General features: G+C 39.1%; 1 protein-coding gene and 2 non-coding genes across 3 annotated transcripts in view; 2 read left to right on the top strand and 1 right to left on the bottom strand.

Annotated features, from left to right (window-relative positions):
- PRIM2 (DNA primase subunit 2) overlaps positions 1-16255 on the bottom strand; it is a 336446-nt gene that overhangs the window by 16795 nt on the left and 303396 nt on the right. The gene's annotated exons all lie outside the window — the stretch shown is intronic.
- Positions 9738-9809, top strand: TRNAC-ACA (transfer RNA cysteine (anticodon ACA)). The gene has a single exon. It is a non-coding gene; the product is annotated as a tRNA-Cys (tRNA).
- Positions 15619-15725, top strand: LOC138985144 (U6 spliceosomal RNA). The gene has a single exon (XR_011462402.1). It is a non-coding gene; the product is annotated as a U6 spliceosomal RNA (small nuclear RNA).

The raw sequence follows: 16255 nt of genomic DNA, 5'->3' as shown, positions 1-16255 counted from the left end.
GCGGAGAGGGGCAGAGAAGTGTGAAAAATCACAATCCCACTCTTTACTCTCTAGTTACACCTGCCTTGTGGCTATCTCAGTTTGTTTTTTTTTGCCTAGTGTAAAAGCCAGCCACTTCAGAATCACTGTGTCCTACGTGATCTTTATGGAAATGATGAAAAGGATTTATCCCTGACAACAGTTATTTTCAAATATTTTATAAAAAGAGATGTATCAGATACTCTACTGAAAACAAACCAAATTAGAAGAAACCAAACATCTGTCATTTAAATAAAGTTTTTCCAAGCACTGGAAGATTAAAAGAAAAATAAATAAATATATATATACTTTATTTATATATATATATATATATATATATACATATATATATAATATGGCCTTCCTCAATGGCCCAGCTGGTACAGAATCTGCCTGCCAGTTCAGGAGGTTCAAGAGGCAAGAATTTGGTCCCTGGGCCAGGAAGACAGCCTGGAGAAGGAAATGGCAACCTGCTCCAGTATCCCTGCCTGGAAAATCCTATGGATAGAGGAGCCTGGCAGGCTGCAGATCTTGGGGTCTCAAAGAGTCAGACATGACTGAGTGTGCGCATACATATTTTATACACACACACACATATGTACACATACATGCACATATACATTTAGAAACAGAAACTTCGTCTAATAAGAACTACATTGCAAATTGATGGTCAGCACTACCAGGAAGTCTGAAATGGCTAAACAGCAAGCAGACTAAGAATCTGAAACACTTCTTATGGAAAAAAAATTACTTAATTTCTGTATAGTTTAAGTTTGCTTTTCAAAAAAAAAGGGAGGGCAGGAGGAATCCTCTGGGAGAATAGTCTACAAAACGGATCATGAAACAGAACTAAGTTGGGAGAACAGTATTTTGTCCACAGGAAGGCAGGTGGATTTTATTATAAGTATCATAAGAGACAGTGACCATACGTGACTGAATGAAATTCCTCTACAGATACCAGAAATTCCACATGAATAAATAATAATGACAGAAAGATACATAACAGTAAACAGAATTGAATGTGTTTTTAATAAAGACTTTGTTTTCCATTTTAGTTCAATTTTACTGAAAGCAAACTTTAATAGCCTTGGTTAACAAATGGCATATGTTATTTGACTTTCAAAGTGATTTTCCTTTGAATCACCTTGAACAATATCAAATAATCTTCAAATGACCATTCTTCTTCAGCCTAATGAAAAGGAAAGATATACACAAATATTAAGTTAGATGTTCAGAGGTTTTTATTATAAAGCCAAAAATGGAACCATATCTTCCTAACACCAATTCTAAAGTTCAACTTCCCATCTTTTCTTAATGCTATTCTAAGATTTATCAAGAACAATGTACACATTTTCAACTATATCACCAAGAAAAGCAAAACTAAGTGCAGCAATTCTTATAAATCAGAAGAGATGCTCATGGAAATGGAACAGACAGGGAAGGTGTTCTTGAGAGCAGTTGCCATTCATAAAGCAATGAACAGATGGATACCATATTCCACTGTGCTCCTCACCTAAGGAGACCACAGGAGTTTTAGGTCAGATTTATGTGAACACCGAAGGAGAAGGCAATGGCACCCCGCTCCAGTACTCTTGCCTGGAAAATCCCATGGACAGAGGAGCCTGGTAGGGTCTCAAAGAATCAGACACAACTAAGCAACTTCACTTTCACTTCTTACTTTCATGCATTGGAGAAGGAAATGGCAACCCACTCCAGTATTCTTGCCTAGAGAATCCCAGGGACGGGGGAGCCTGGTGGGCTGCCATCTATGGGGTCGCACAGAGTCGGACACGACTGAAGCGACTTAGCAGCAGCAGCAGCCAGCAGCATATGAACACCAAATAAGGAGTCATTGAGATTTATATTTGCCATAAAATCTTGACATAGTGTTACTTTTAAGTCTTTAAACTATTTTGAAAGATTTCTTCATTAAAAGGCATTTAACAGTTTTAGATTTAATACGGTCACTAACTTCTTGAGAATTTTTGGACTGTGAAAAAGAGAAGTTAATCAACCTTTCAAAAACTATAAACAACATACATTTTTACATATTTCAAGGTTTTAATATCATTATTAATTTCCCCAGAAGCACCAATTGGATTTGCCTTTAAAATAATTATTAATGGTTATGTTGAGTAAAATTTCTAAGTCACATTTTCTCCTTCTCTTAAAAAAAAAAAAAAAAAAAAAACAAAGTGAAAAATAAAAAGTTTAAACAACACTAGTACTGAAAGGAAAAGTGAAAGTCGTTCAGTTGTGTTTGACTCTTTGCAACCCCATGGACTATACTAGTACAGAAATATACTTGTAAATGATGAATCATTCATCAAAACTTGAAAAATGAGTAGCCTTATTTTCACTCATTTATAGGTCAACACGTAAAAGTAAATATTGGCTCTAATAGGTTAAGCACGACTGTATGTTAGAAGCAAATATTAAAATATGAATATAGAAATAGGACCAAATCACTGTAATACTTAACAGTCTCAACTAACCATTTAGAGAAATACTCAGCAATGGGAACACAATGAGTAACATTTGCAATTTTAAATTTTCTAAAATTACAAGTAAAAAGGTAAAAAGAAATGTGAAATCAATTTAAATAATACATCTTATTTAAATAAGTATTGTTTATGATCATTTCAATATGTAATCAATATAAAAATATAATTACTAAGATATTTTACACTTGCTTTTCATATTAATTCTTTGCAACCTGGCATGCATTCTCCCCTTATGGCAGGCAGTGTGCTGGAGTGGACAACACTGGCTTGTGTGTGGGAGCTGTGCACATCTCTTCCCAAGTAAGGGTTTGAACATCACGTTGATAATGTGTCCAGTAGGAGTATTCACACAACAAAAATCAGCAAGTGACACAAGTCAAGGTCTTTTTCTTTTCCCAGGAGAGCTGGTCCCTGAACTCACCACTGCCCTCAGCACCTCTCAGTGTGGATCATCCACACGTCAAGCGCTGAACCGTCACTGCATGCAGCTGTGCCTGCAATTGGAGAGCCCAGATCAAGCATGCACAGACAGTCAGGCTTTCCGAGTTAGCAACCTGGAATATTTCAAATGTCCAGTTTTCTAGAAATTATTATAAAGTTTGGAAAGAAACAAGTAGGCAGGGTCCATTCACAGGAGAAATGAATACAAACTGTCCCCCTGGAAGCACAGGCATTGGATTCATCTGACAAAGACTTGACATCAGCTGTCTTGGGGGTGAAGTCGCTCAGTCGTGTCCGACTCTTTGCGACCCCATGGACTATAGCCCACCAGGCTCCTCCATCCATGGAGTTTTCTAGGCAAGAGTACTGGAGTGGGTTGCCATTTCCTTCTTTTGGTCAACCACCAAAAAAAAATACACATTCTTCTCAAGTGCACAGGGACCATTCTCCAGGATAGACCATCTGTTAGGTGGCCAAACAAGACTTAATAGTTTTAAAAATACTGAAATTATAGAAAACATCTTCTGTGATCAAAGTGGGGTGAAATTAATTACACAAAGAAAACTGGAAAATTTTAAATATGTAAAAATTAAACACATTCATAACCAATGGGTCAAGGAATGAAGAAAATCATAAGGGTAATTGGAAAATACTTTGAAACACATGAAAACAAAAATACAACATCCAAGCCTTATACAGAATGTAGAGAAAGCAATGCTCATGGGGAAATCTTCAGCTGTACACACTACAATAAAAAAGAAGAAAAAGCTCAAATCAATAACCTACCAGAAAAAGAGCAAACTAAACCCAAAACCAACAAAAAGAAGGAAATAAAAATTAGAATTAAACAAAATAGAGAAGAGAAATACAATAGAGAAAATTAAAAAACAACTTGTTACTTTGAAAGGATCAATAAAATTTGACAAAGACTGAATAAGGAAAAAAAAAAATGAGACAAGACACCAAGACTAAAATCAGCAATGAAAGAGGGGACATTACTAATGACCTCACTGAAAGAGATCATAAGGGAATACTACAAACAACTTCATACCAATAAATTAGGTAGCCTCGATAAAATGGACAAATTGCTAGAAACACACAAATTACCAAACCTGACCTAAGAAGACAGAAAATCTGAACAAACCTATAATAGTCAAAGAGATTGAGTGTTTAAAAAGTTCCCAACAAAGAGAGCCCAAGACTAGCGACTTCACTTTCATTTTTCACTTTCATGCATTGGAGAAGGAAATGGCAACCCACTCCAGTGTTCTTGCCTGGAGAATCCCAGGGATGGGGGAGCCTGGTGGGCTGCCGTCTATGGGGTTGCACAGAGTCGGACATGACTGAAGTGACTTAGTAGCAGCAGCAGATGGCTATCAAACATTTAAAGAGTACGAATGGATGGCATCACCAACTCGATGGACGTGAGTTAGAGTGAACTCCAGGAGTTGGTGATGGACAGGGAGGCCTAGCGTGCTGCAATTCATGGGGTCGCAAAGAGTCAGACATGACTGAGTGACTTAACTGAACTGAATGCTTCGCAAGTGAGTGAATGAAAGCTGCTCAGTCATGTCCGACTCTCTGCGATCCCATGGACTGTAGCCCACCAGGCTCCTCTGCCCATGGGATTCTCCAGGCAAGGATACTAGAGTGGGTTGCCATTTCCTTCCCCAGGGATCTTCCCAACCCAGGGACTGAATCCAGGTCTTGCATACCTCAAGTAAATTCTTTACTGTCTGAGCCACCAGGAAAGCCCAATTGTCTCAAGTCCTTCTCCAAAAAGGAGTCAACACTTTCTAACTCAACTCAAGAGGCCAGCTATTACCCTGACAGCAAAGTCAAAGAAAGATATCATTAAGAAAATTACAGACCAATAAACCTTATGAATCCAAGATACAAAATATCTAGCAAACCAAATCTAGCAGCACATTAAAAGTATTATAAACCATGTCCAAGCAGGATTTATCCCCCTGATGCCAGGGTGGCTCACAGATGAAAACTGATCAATGTGTAAACCACAGACAAAAACCACACCGTCACTTCAGATGCTGAAAAGGCTTCTGAAAATATCCAACACACTTTCATGTTTAAACACACACACAGAATAGAAAGGAACTTCCTTAACATAATGAACGGCATCTATGGAAAACCTATGGCTAGTATCATATTCACGGTGAAAGACGAAGTCTTAGCCCTGAGATCAAGAATAAGCAAGACAAGGCTGCCTGCTTTCACCGCTGCTATTCAAAAACACACTGAAGTCCGAGTCAGAGCAAATAGGCAAGAAATAAAAGGCATTCAAATGCAGATGAAAAAGGCAAAACTATAATATATATCCACAGATGACATGATCTCATATACAGAAAAATCCTAAAAAATCCGTTAAAAAAACTATTAGAGCAATAAACTACGCAAAATTGCTGGATACAAGAACATTTCTTTGTAGAAACCACTTGTAGTTCTAACACTAGCAATCAACTATCAAAAAAGGACACAAAGTAAAAGTTCCATTTACAACAAAGAATAAAATGACTAAGACCAGGAGACGAAAGACAGGTATGCTGAAAACTGCAAAACACTGCTGAAAGAAATTAAAGACCTAAACAAACAAAAAAAAAAAAAAATCCCTTGTCCACAGATAAAAACATAATATTGAGAGGATATCGATACTACCCAAAGCAAACTACAGATTCAGTGGAATCCCTATGAAAGTTCTAATGGCCTTTTCTGCAGAAATGAAAAAGCCAGTCCTTAAATTCACATGGAATTGCAATGGACTCCAAACAGTCAAAACAATATTGAAAAAGATGAAGTTGGAAAATTCAAACCTCCTGATTCAAAATCTACTACAATTTTAGTAATCAAAAAAAGTGTTATATGGCAAAAAGACAAACATACTGACCAACACTATAGAATCTTTGGGAACCTTGATTGTACAGAGTATTGAAATAAAGCCATATAATTACATCCCATGAAATTTTAACAAGGGTCTTAAGATGATTACGATGGGAAAAATGGTCTTTTCAGTAAATGATGCTGGGACAACTGGCCATCTACATGGAAAAGAATGAAGATGGACTTCTGTATATCACATCATATACAAAAATTAACTCAAAGTGGACTGATGACTTAAATATGAGTTAAAACTTTAAGACTCCTACAATACATGTGTCCATTTTCAATAACTTTGAATTTGGCAATGGACTTTCAAATATGACAGTAAACTGTAAATAACAACAACAACAAAAACATACTGGATTTCATCAAAATTAAAAACTTTTGTCCCTCAAGTGAAGTGAAAGTCACTCAGTTGTGTCCGACTCTTTGCAAACCCATGGACTATACAGTCTATGGAATTCTCCAGGCCAGAATACTGAAGTGGGTAGCCTTTCTCTTCTCCAGGGGATCTTCCCAACCCAGGGATTGAATTTGCATTGCAGGCGGATTCCTTACCAGGTGGGCCACAAGGGAAGCCCAAAGGACACTATCAAAAAAGTACTGATAAGACAACCTCAGAATGGGAGGAAAAAATTGCTGTTATAGACTCAATGTTTGTGCCCCTCACCCCTCACCAAAGTTTGTATGCTGAAATCCTAAGCCCCAGTGCAATGGAATGAGGAGGTAGGGCCTTTGGGAGGTGCTCAGTGCTTTGTAAGAGAGACCCCAGAGAGCTCTTGCCACCTTCTGCCTCGTGAGAACACAGCGAGAAGACGAAGACAGCCATCCATGAGTCAGGAGGCGGGGCCTCTCCAGGCACTGAATCTACCAGGGCCTTGACCTTGGACTTCTCAGCCTCCAGAACCATGAGGGTAGAAGTCATCCACCCTACAATAACTTGTTACAGCAGCTCACACAGACCTAAAAAATCAAATATCATCTGATAAGAGCCTAGTATCCAAAATATATAAAGAACACTTAAACTCAATAATAAAAAGACATCCCAATTCAAAATGGGCAAAAGATTGGTACAGACATTTCTCCAAAGAAGACAGAGAAGCCATCAAGCACAAGAGATGCTCAGCATCACTAGTCATCAGAGTAAATGTAGGTCAAATCCCCGACAAGGTACCACTTCACAAGGTGTTAGGGGCTGAACTGTCTTCCTTCAAAAAGCTAATCCCTCCTGCCTCAGAACAGGATCCTATTTGAAGAAAAGGTCTTTACAGAGGAAATGAAACTAAAATAGGTCATCAGGGTCAGTCTGAATCCAACCCGATTGGTGTCCTTATAAAAAAAGGAAACAAAGAATACACAGAGGGAAGATGTGATGTGAAGACACACAGGGAAAATGTCCCATGAAAAGGAAGAGACTAGGGTGATGCATCTACAGAGCCAGAGATGTCAGGCTCAGATGGTTATAACTGACAAAAGGGGGCAGGGTGACAGGTGTTGGCAAGGAAGTGGAGAACTCAGAACCCCGCACAGCACAGCTGGTGGGATGTGAAACTGTATTGCTGCAGTGGAAAACGGCCTGGTAGCTCCCCAAGAGGTTAAACACAGAATTATCCTATAACCCAGCAATGCCACTTTAAGGTGTACACCCGGAAGAACTGAAAGCAGGCACTCAGACAAATACTTGTATGTGAACGCCCACAGCGATGCTATCAGACTATACAGCCAAAAGGGGAAACAACTTACTGTCCATTGAGGGGTGAACGGATACACACACACTGGAATATTATTCTGCCACAAAGAGGGATGAGGTACTGGCAGACGCTACAAGGAGGAACTTTGAAAACATGCTCAGCGAAAGAAGGCAAACACAGAAGGCCCCTGTTGTGTGACTCCATTCACAGGCGGCCCTGGCACGGACACACCCGTGGAGCTGGCTGGCTGCCAGGCGGGGAGGGCTGCCACCAGGGACCGGGCTTCACCGGGTGACAAGCTGGCTGGTGCTGGCTGCACAACACTACGAATGTGCAAAACGTACTGAATCGTACGCCTTTAAATGGTTTATTTCATATCATGTGAATTTTATCTCAATAAGAAGAAAAGTAACTAGGACTTCTGAAACCCTGTTTCCACCTGTAAGTGGAATTATTCTCATCTTTATTTCATATTATTTGCCAGGGTTTAAATAATTTATTAAACACATTCCTAAATTTAGGTACATAAAAATCATTATTCACCTCACAATAAAGGCTTTCCCTGAAAGAAACCAAAAAGAATTTCAACTGAATTTAAAGTAAAAAGAAAAACAAGCAAGTCGTGCAGAGCAGGCCAAAATATAAAACCAGAGAAGAGGTCCTGTGTCCAGTGACAGAACAAGCACATCACTTATTTCTGCATAATAAGAGAGAAAAAACACTAAAGGGTACAAGCATTCACAGACTGCAATAAAAGGTATTAACTCTACCTTGACATATATTACAAAGAACTACCACCTTTAAGTTATCGTGTATGCAGCAATTACCGTTCTTTATTAAATTCTATGAGAATTAATGATATGCATGCATGACTCAGCATAGTAAAAAGAAAACTTTACAACTTGAAAAGGATACAGCACACTGTTCCAAGTGCCTGTGAAAAAATTACAATGTGAAAATTTCATGTGTATCTTTTCACAATAGAAAAAAAACTCTTCAGAGAAATGAAACTATTTAAGATCAATTAAAGATTTTATTCTTAATATTTTGAATGCAGATTCTTCTTAAATTTCTGTATCATACTATAAAATATTACCATTTCATTATAAAACTATAATTTTTTATACAAGAGGTGAAGGCAAAATGAAAACTAAAAACGAAAACTCAAGACATCTAAATTTGGCAGGAACTACTGATAGGGATGGTTAACTGAACAAACCAGCAAAGCACTGGCAGGATTATTACCTCACTGGAAATTCTTAAAAGAAACTGAGCTTAAAATGCATACCAGTATTTCAAGAAGAAGAATGGACGGTGTGGGCAAAAAATTGGCCAATATAGCTTATAAACATACGTATTCATTTGGTCACCAGCGTGGACAGCTCAGAGAGAATTTTCCAGGGTTCCAAACCCCTGAACGTTTTACAAGCAGAGAAAACAATGGCCTTTGCCTCAGGTGTTTCAAGGGTGTTCCTGTAACCGACAGCTTAGAAGACACAGAACGTTCCTGGAGCCATGCTCACTGCCTGGGGGAGGCCTCAGAGCCCCACTCCGACAGAACCCCGCACAGGCAGCAGAGCCTGCCTTTCTCAGCCCGCTCAGTGGGAACTGGGGCTCAGTGGGCGGACACAAGAGAAGGGCAATGAACTGCAAATGCTACTGTCACCTTTCTCCCATCATCTACGAAACTGAAGCAGCTAGTTTCTTCATTAGCAAAGAGAACAAAACTTCAGACCAGTCACCACTTTTAACAGGGGCCAGACACTACAGTGCTGGGAGGATAGGGGGTAGAGGCTGAAACCCTCACAACCAAAGATAACAGGTCGGCTCTCACTACTGCTATTAGCACCTTCCCGTCAGGCACATGACCACTTAATTTAAACTTCATAAATAACACTAGACTGTTCTGTTTAACCATAAGCGACTGCTTATGAGAGTGAAAATAAATGTTTTAAGTATACAGTGTGGCTAATTATTAATATCAAAAGCTCCCACCACAAGCTTCTTCCCTGACTGGTCTATTCTCAAGATGCAGTTCCTTTAACCATTTCCACTTTGGGGCCATACAGATTGTTGCCTATATAATTCTAAGTTACATGCTGATACTTTGGGTTCTTTATTTATTAACTTAATCTATAGAAATCCTGCCATGAAAGATGGTTATTTGGCTCTTTATGTTACTTGGACTTCCCTGGTGGCTCAGATGGTAAAGTGTCTGCCTACAATGCAGAAGACCCAGGTTCAATCCCTGGGTCGGGAAGATCTCCTGGAGAAGGTAATGGCAACCCACTCCAGTATTCTTGCCTGGAAAATCCCATAGACGGAGGAACCTGGCGGGCTACAGTCCATGGGGTTGCAAAGAGTTGGACACAACTGAGCAACTTCACTTTTCTTTCATGCTACTATCTACCCATTCTCTCTTTCTTTCCATTAAAAAAATTAAGGTATACATTTTCATGCAGTAAAATATACCCCCCTTTAGTGTATAGTTTAATTTGGACAAACTCAGTCATGACATCACGTCCACAGTCAGACAAAACATCTCCATCATTCAGTCAACCCCCGACCCTTTGTAACCAATACCTCCTCCATTCCCAACAATCACTCTGCTTTCTGTACATAGAAGGAATCATATCTGATGTCTCAACTAGCATGGTGCCGCCTGCTGGACATACCAGAAGTTTGTCACTTTTTTATTGCTGAGTAATATTCCACTGTGTGACTACAGGCAATGCAATATTAGAGATATTGTGGGTTCGGTTCCAGACCACTACATTAAAGCGAGTACTGAAACAGAGTGAGCCACAAATTTTTTGGTTTCCTAGTGTGTAACAGCAATATGTCTTAAGGAAACGTTATGTATATTTTAAAAAATATTTTAATTGTTTCTTTTTTTTTGGCTGTGCTGGGTCTTCCTTGCAGTACCTGGGCTTTCTGAAGTTGTGGCATGAAGGCTTCTCACTGCACTGGCTTCTTCTTGTTGCAGAGCATGAGCTCTGTAGCACGGGATTAGTGGTTGTGCATGGGCTCAGTCACCCCGTGGTATGTGGAATCTTCTAGGACCATGGATCAAACCTGTCCCCTCATGGGCAGGTAGACTCCTAACCACTGAACCACCAGGGACCTCCCAATGTTCATATCTCAATTTAAAAATCCTTTACTACAAAATAACACTAACCATCATCTGAGCTTTCAGCCTGTCATAATCTTTTTGCTGCAGGAGGGTCTTGCCTCAGTGTTAATGGCTGATGACTGATCAAGGTGGTGGTTGCTGAAAGCTGGGGGCAATTTCTAAAAATAAGACAATGAAACTTGCAATGTTAACTAATTCTTCCTTTTGCAAATGATTTCTCTGCAGGACACAATGCTGTATGATGGTATTGTACCCACAGGAGAGCTTCTTTCAAAATTGGAGTCAGTCTCCTCCAATCCTGCTGCTGCTTTATAAAATAAGATTACAGAATATTCTAAATCCTTTGTTGTCATTTCAGTAGTCTTCATAGAATCTTTACCAGGATTACATTTAATCTCAAAAAAACACTTTGTTGATTCATAAGAAACAACTCATTCATTCAAGATTTACACTAAGATTATAGCAATTCAGTCACACCTCTGAGCTCTACTTCTAATTCCAGTTCTTGCTACATTCACCGCATCTGCAATTACTTCCTCCAGTGATGTCTTGAACCCCTCAGTCATCCACAAAAGTTGCAATCAACATCTTCCAAACTCCTGTTAATGTTAATATTTTGACCTCTTCCCATGAATCATAAACATTCTTAATGGTATCTAGGATGGCGAATCCTTTCCAGAAGGTTTTCAATTGACTTTGCCCAGATCCTATACAGTTATAACCTTACAAAACATTTCTTAAATAATAAGACTTGGAAGTTGAAATTATTCCTTGACCAATGGGTTGCAGAGTGGGCACTGTGTTAGCAGGCAGGAAAACAACATAAATGTTGTACGTCTCCATCGGAATTCTTGAGTGTCCAAGTGGATGTTCAATGAGCAGTTATAATTTGAAAGGTTATCTTTTTTCCTCAGCAGTAGGTCTCAACAGTGGGCTTAAAATATTCAGTAAACCATGCTGTAAACAGATGTTCTGTCATCTAGACTGTTCTGTTCCATTTACAGAGCACAGGCAGAGTTGTTGCTGTCCAGTCACTAAGTCGTGTCCAACTCTTTGCAACCCCACAGATTGTAACCCACCAGGCTCCCATCCATGGGATCTCCCAGGCAAGAATACAGGAGTGGGTTGCCATTTCCTTCTCCAAGGGATCTTCCCAACCCAGTGATCAAACTTGCATCTCCTCCTTGGCAAGTGAATTCTTTACTACTGAGCCACCTGGGAAGCCCTTGGTGGTAAAGAATCTGCCTGTCAATGCAGGAGACACAGGAGACTCGGGTTCAGTCTCTTGGTCAGAAAAATACCCTAGAGGAAGAAATGGTAACCATTCCAGTATTCTTGCCAGGAAAATCCCATGGACAAAGGAGCCGGGTGGGGTATAGTCCATGGGGTTGCAAAGAGTCGGACACGACTGAGCACGCATGCATGCACGCCCAAGCTCCAACTTAAAGACCAGCTGCGTCAGCAGCTGAGAGTCAGCCTGTCCTTTGAAGCTTGGAAGCCAGGCATGTCAGACTTCTCCCTCCCAGCTATGAAAATCCTAGATGGCATCTTCTGCTTGGTGGCTACACTGTGGTCTAGTAAAGCCACCTTCATGAATTATTTTAGCTAGATCTTCTGGAGAACTTGCTGCAGCTCCTACATCAGCATTTGCTGCTTACCTCACATTTTTAAGTTATGGAGACGGCTTCTTTCCTTAAACCGTATGAACGAACCTCTGCTGGCTTCAGACTTTTCTTCTGCAGCTTCCTTACCTCTCTCAGCCTTCACAGAATTGAAGGGAGTTAGGTCCTTGCTCTATATTAAGCTTTGGCTTAAGAGAATGTTTCCCTTGTGGCTCAGCTGGTAAATAATCTGCCTGCAATGCAGGACAGCTGGGTTCAATCCCTGGGTTGGGAAAATCCCCTGGAGAAGGGAAAGGCTACTCACTCCAGTATTCCGGCCTAGAGAATCCCAGGCACTATATAGTCCATGGGGTCACAAAGAGTTGGACACAACTGAACAACTTTCACTTTCATTTCACTAAGGGAATACTATGGTTGGTTTGATCTTCTATCCAGAGACTGAAAGTCTCACCATACCAACAATAAGGTCTTTCTTATTATTCAGGTGTTCATTGGAGGAGCACTTCAATTTCCTTTAAGAACTTTTCCTTTGCTTTCATAGCCTGGCTAACTGTTTGGTACAAGAGGCCTAGCTTTCAGCCTGTCTTGGTTTTTGACATGGTTTCCTCACTGAGCTTGATCTTTTGATTTTAAGTGAGAGATATATAACTCTTCCTTTTACTTGAACACTTGGAGGCCACTGTAGAGTTATTAATTGGCCCAACTGCAATATTATTGTGTTTCAGAGAGAAGGGAGGCCCAAGGAAAGGGAGAAAGATAAGGGACTGGCGTGTTAGTGGTGCAGTCAGAACACACCCAACATCCACTGACTGTCACCTTATATGGGTGCAGTCTACAGTGCTGCCCCTCAACATTACAACAGTAACATAGGTCATAGCTCATAGGTCGCCATAACAGCTCATAGGTCGCCATAACAAATAATGAAAACGTTTGAAATATTGCAAGAACTACCAAAAGCTGACACAGAGATATGAACTGAGCAAATGCTATTGGAAAAATAGTGCTGACAGACTTGCTTGCCACAAACCTTCATTTTGAAAGAAAACACACTATCTGTGAAGCACAAAAAAGTAAAGCACAAGAAAATGAGGTATAACATATTTGTTTATTCAATCACATATGAAGAACACTGGGCTGTTTCTAGTTTTGGGGAATTAGAATAAACCTCTCTAAACACGCACAGCTTTCTGGGTGGACTTAGGCTTCTATTTCAATGGTATAATTATCTAGAAGTGCTATGACTAAGTCAAACAGTATGCACAAACTTAACTTTATAAGAAACTGCCAGCTGCCTTCACAATGGCTTTACCATGCAGAACCCCAGTCTACAGGTATCAGACTTCCAGTCATTCTGCATTCTGACCAACACTTGGTACTGTCAGGGTTGTTTTTTTTTTTTTTAATAATTAGACCAATTCAAATTGACATATAGTTTTAAAATCACATTTCCCTAATATCAAATGATAAACACTTTTTTCAAGCATTTACTTATTATTCAAATATTTGGTGAAATGTCTGCTCAAACGTTTTACTTACTTAAAAAACTATTTTCCTATTATTGAGCTTTGAGAGGTCTTTATATCTTTTAATTCTGAAGACAAGGACTTTATGACAGATGTGATTTGCAAATATTTTTCTTTCAGTCTTCGCTATTTTATCATTCTCTTAACAATATTTGTGCAGGACAAAAGTTTTAATTTTCATAAAGTCTAATTTACCAACATTTTCTTTCATTGAACATATCAAGTGCAAGATTATTCAGATTTTCTTGTTTTCTCCTGGAAAGTTGACATTTAGATCTATGATCCACTTTTAATTAAGTTTTTCAAAAGTGTGGGGTAGGTATCTGGGTTCTTTTGGGGCAACAGCAGAGGTGGTGGGGGATATGGACTAGAGCTAGTACAGTTGTTCTAGAACTACCTGTTGAAAAAATTACCTTTTCCTGTTGTCATCTCCCTAGAACCACACTGTTTTGGTGTGGTTAGAGCTACAGCAGCTCAACATTAAGCCCTGAAACCAGGCAGTGTGTGCCTCCAACTCTGTTCTTTGACTGTTTTCATCAGTGTCTCAGCATAAAGATCTTGCACGTATTTTATAAATAAATTCATTTAAAAACATTTATGTCTTTTTGATATGACTGCATATGATAAAACTTTTTACATTCTGGTGGGTTCTTTGAGATTTTTTTTCATAGATAATCACATTCAGAATAGAGGAAGGTTTTCTTTCTCCCCTTCTAATCTGCCTTTGATTTCTTTTTCTTGTCTTCTTATAATGGTTACAGTCAGAGAACACTGTCTGATTTCAATTCATTTAAATTTGTAATGAGCTTTTTAAGACCCAGAATGTGACCTAACTGGGTGAGTCTCCTCACCTGCTGTGGGATGGCATGTCTACAGATGTCAGTGTGGCTCAAGGCATCTACACCCCTACTCATTCTCTGTCTGCCCACGTCAGTCATTCCTGAAAGAGCAATGCTCAAGTCTCCAGATGTCACTTGTGCATCTGTCCAGTTCTCTACTCAGGTCTCTCTCTTCTTACTTCGTGTGTTTTTAAGCTATGCCGTTGTGGTATGAACACTCAGGATTCTGGTGTCTTGTTGGTGACCTGACTTCCATGCTTTTCTCTTCTGGGGAGGGCTGAGGAACAAATGCAGGACTACCTATCATCTTTGGCTTTATTGTGTTGTTCAATTCTGGTCTTCCTAAGCTGGATACCAAGATCATTCAAAAAGGATGATAAAATGTGATCCTATAAATATGCTTTTATGCAAGTAGGTGATGCCAGTTAAATCACAATGATCTCTCCTCTGACCAATAAAATTCTGATTATTTTAATAATAATATTATAAAACTTAGCAGAAGATACAAGTACTTCTTAATGTTGATGGTATCTTTTTCAAATAGTTATTCTTTGAAATAAAAATAGCTCTGAGTTTTACCTTAAATGCATTTAAATGATATTTTTCTTGACTTTCTTTTAATATTTTAACATATACTTGGAGTTTTTAAGATCTAATTTCCTCTTATGCCAAGCTGCAACTAAGTATCCATCCAAATGTTTTACGTGATTTTTCATCCATCAACTTTATTCCTTTTAGAACACAGCCCTAAGCTGCTTTACTCTATTGAGAACCACTCAATAAAGCCATTATATAACAGTACAACATTATCTACAGCCCGCCCACATGCCCTGTGCATCTTGAAAAAGGTTACAAAGCGGGTCCAAAGGATCATGCTTCAACTAACTAAGGGATCTACTTGCAAACTAAATGGAGGAATGCAATGGAGTCAGAGCTAAGAATGTACAAACATGTGCTCGCTTTGACAGCACATATACTAAAATGGGAACGATACAGAGAATATTAGCATGGCCCCTGCATAAGAACGACACACAAATTCTTGAAGCACTACGTATCTTTTTCAAAAAAAGAGAATGTACAAACATAGTCACTCCTGTTAAATAAAAGCATCACTCTTTTCAATAAACATCTTAATAGCCTATATTTTTTTAAAAGTGATTGTTCATGAAGTACCCATCAGCAGACAAATGGATAATGAAGATGCGGTACATATATACAATGTAACGTTATGCAGCCATAAAAAAGAATGAAATATTGTCCTTAATATGGATAGACCTAGAGATTATCATACCTAATAAATCAGACAGAGAGAGACAAATACTGTATGATTTCACCTGTATGTGGAATCTAAAAAACAAAACGAACAATATAAATAAACAGAGTCAAAGATACAAAGAAAAACAGATGTTTACTAAAATGGAGGAGGTGAAATATTGAAACAGAAATAGCGAATCACTATGTTGTATACCAGGGACTAACATGGTGTGAAGGTCACTTTGAAAACCAACTAACCAACCATGGGAAAAAGGATCAGATTTGTGATTTTCAGAGACGGGGTTGTGGGAAGGGGAACTGGACGAAGGCAATCA

The sequence above is a fragment of the Bos mutus genome, chromosome 23, assembly GCF_027580195.1.
Source record: "Bos mutus isolate GX-2022 chromosome 23, NWIPB_WYAK_1.1, whole genome shotgun sequence".
Taxonomy (NCBI): Eukaryota; Metazoa; Chordata; class Mammalia; order Artiodactyla; family Bovidae; genus Bos; species Bos mutus.
This window is presented reverse-complemented; position numbering and strand designations above follow the sequence as displayed.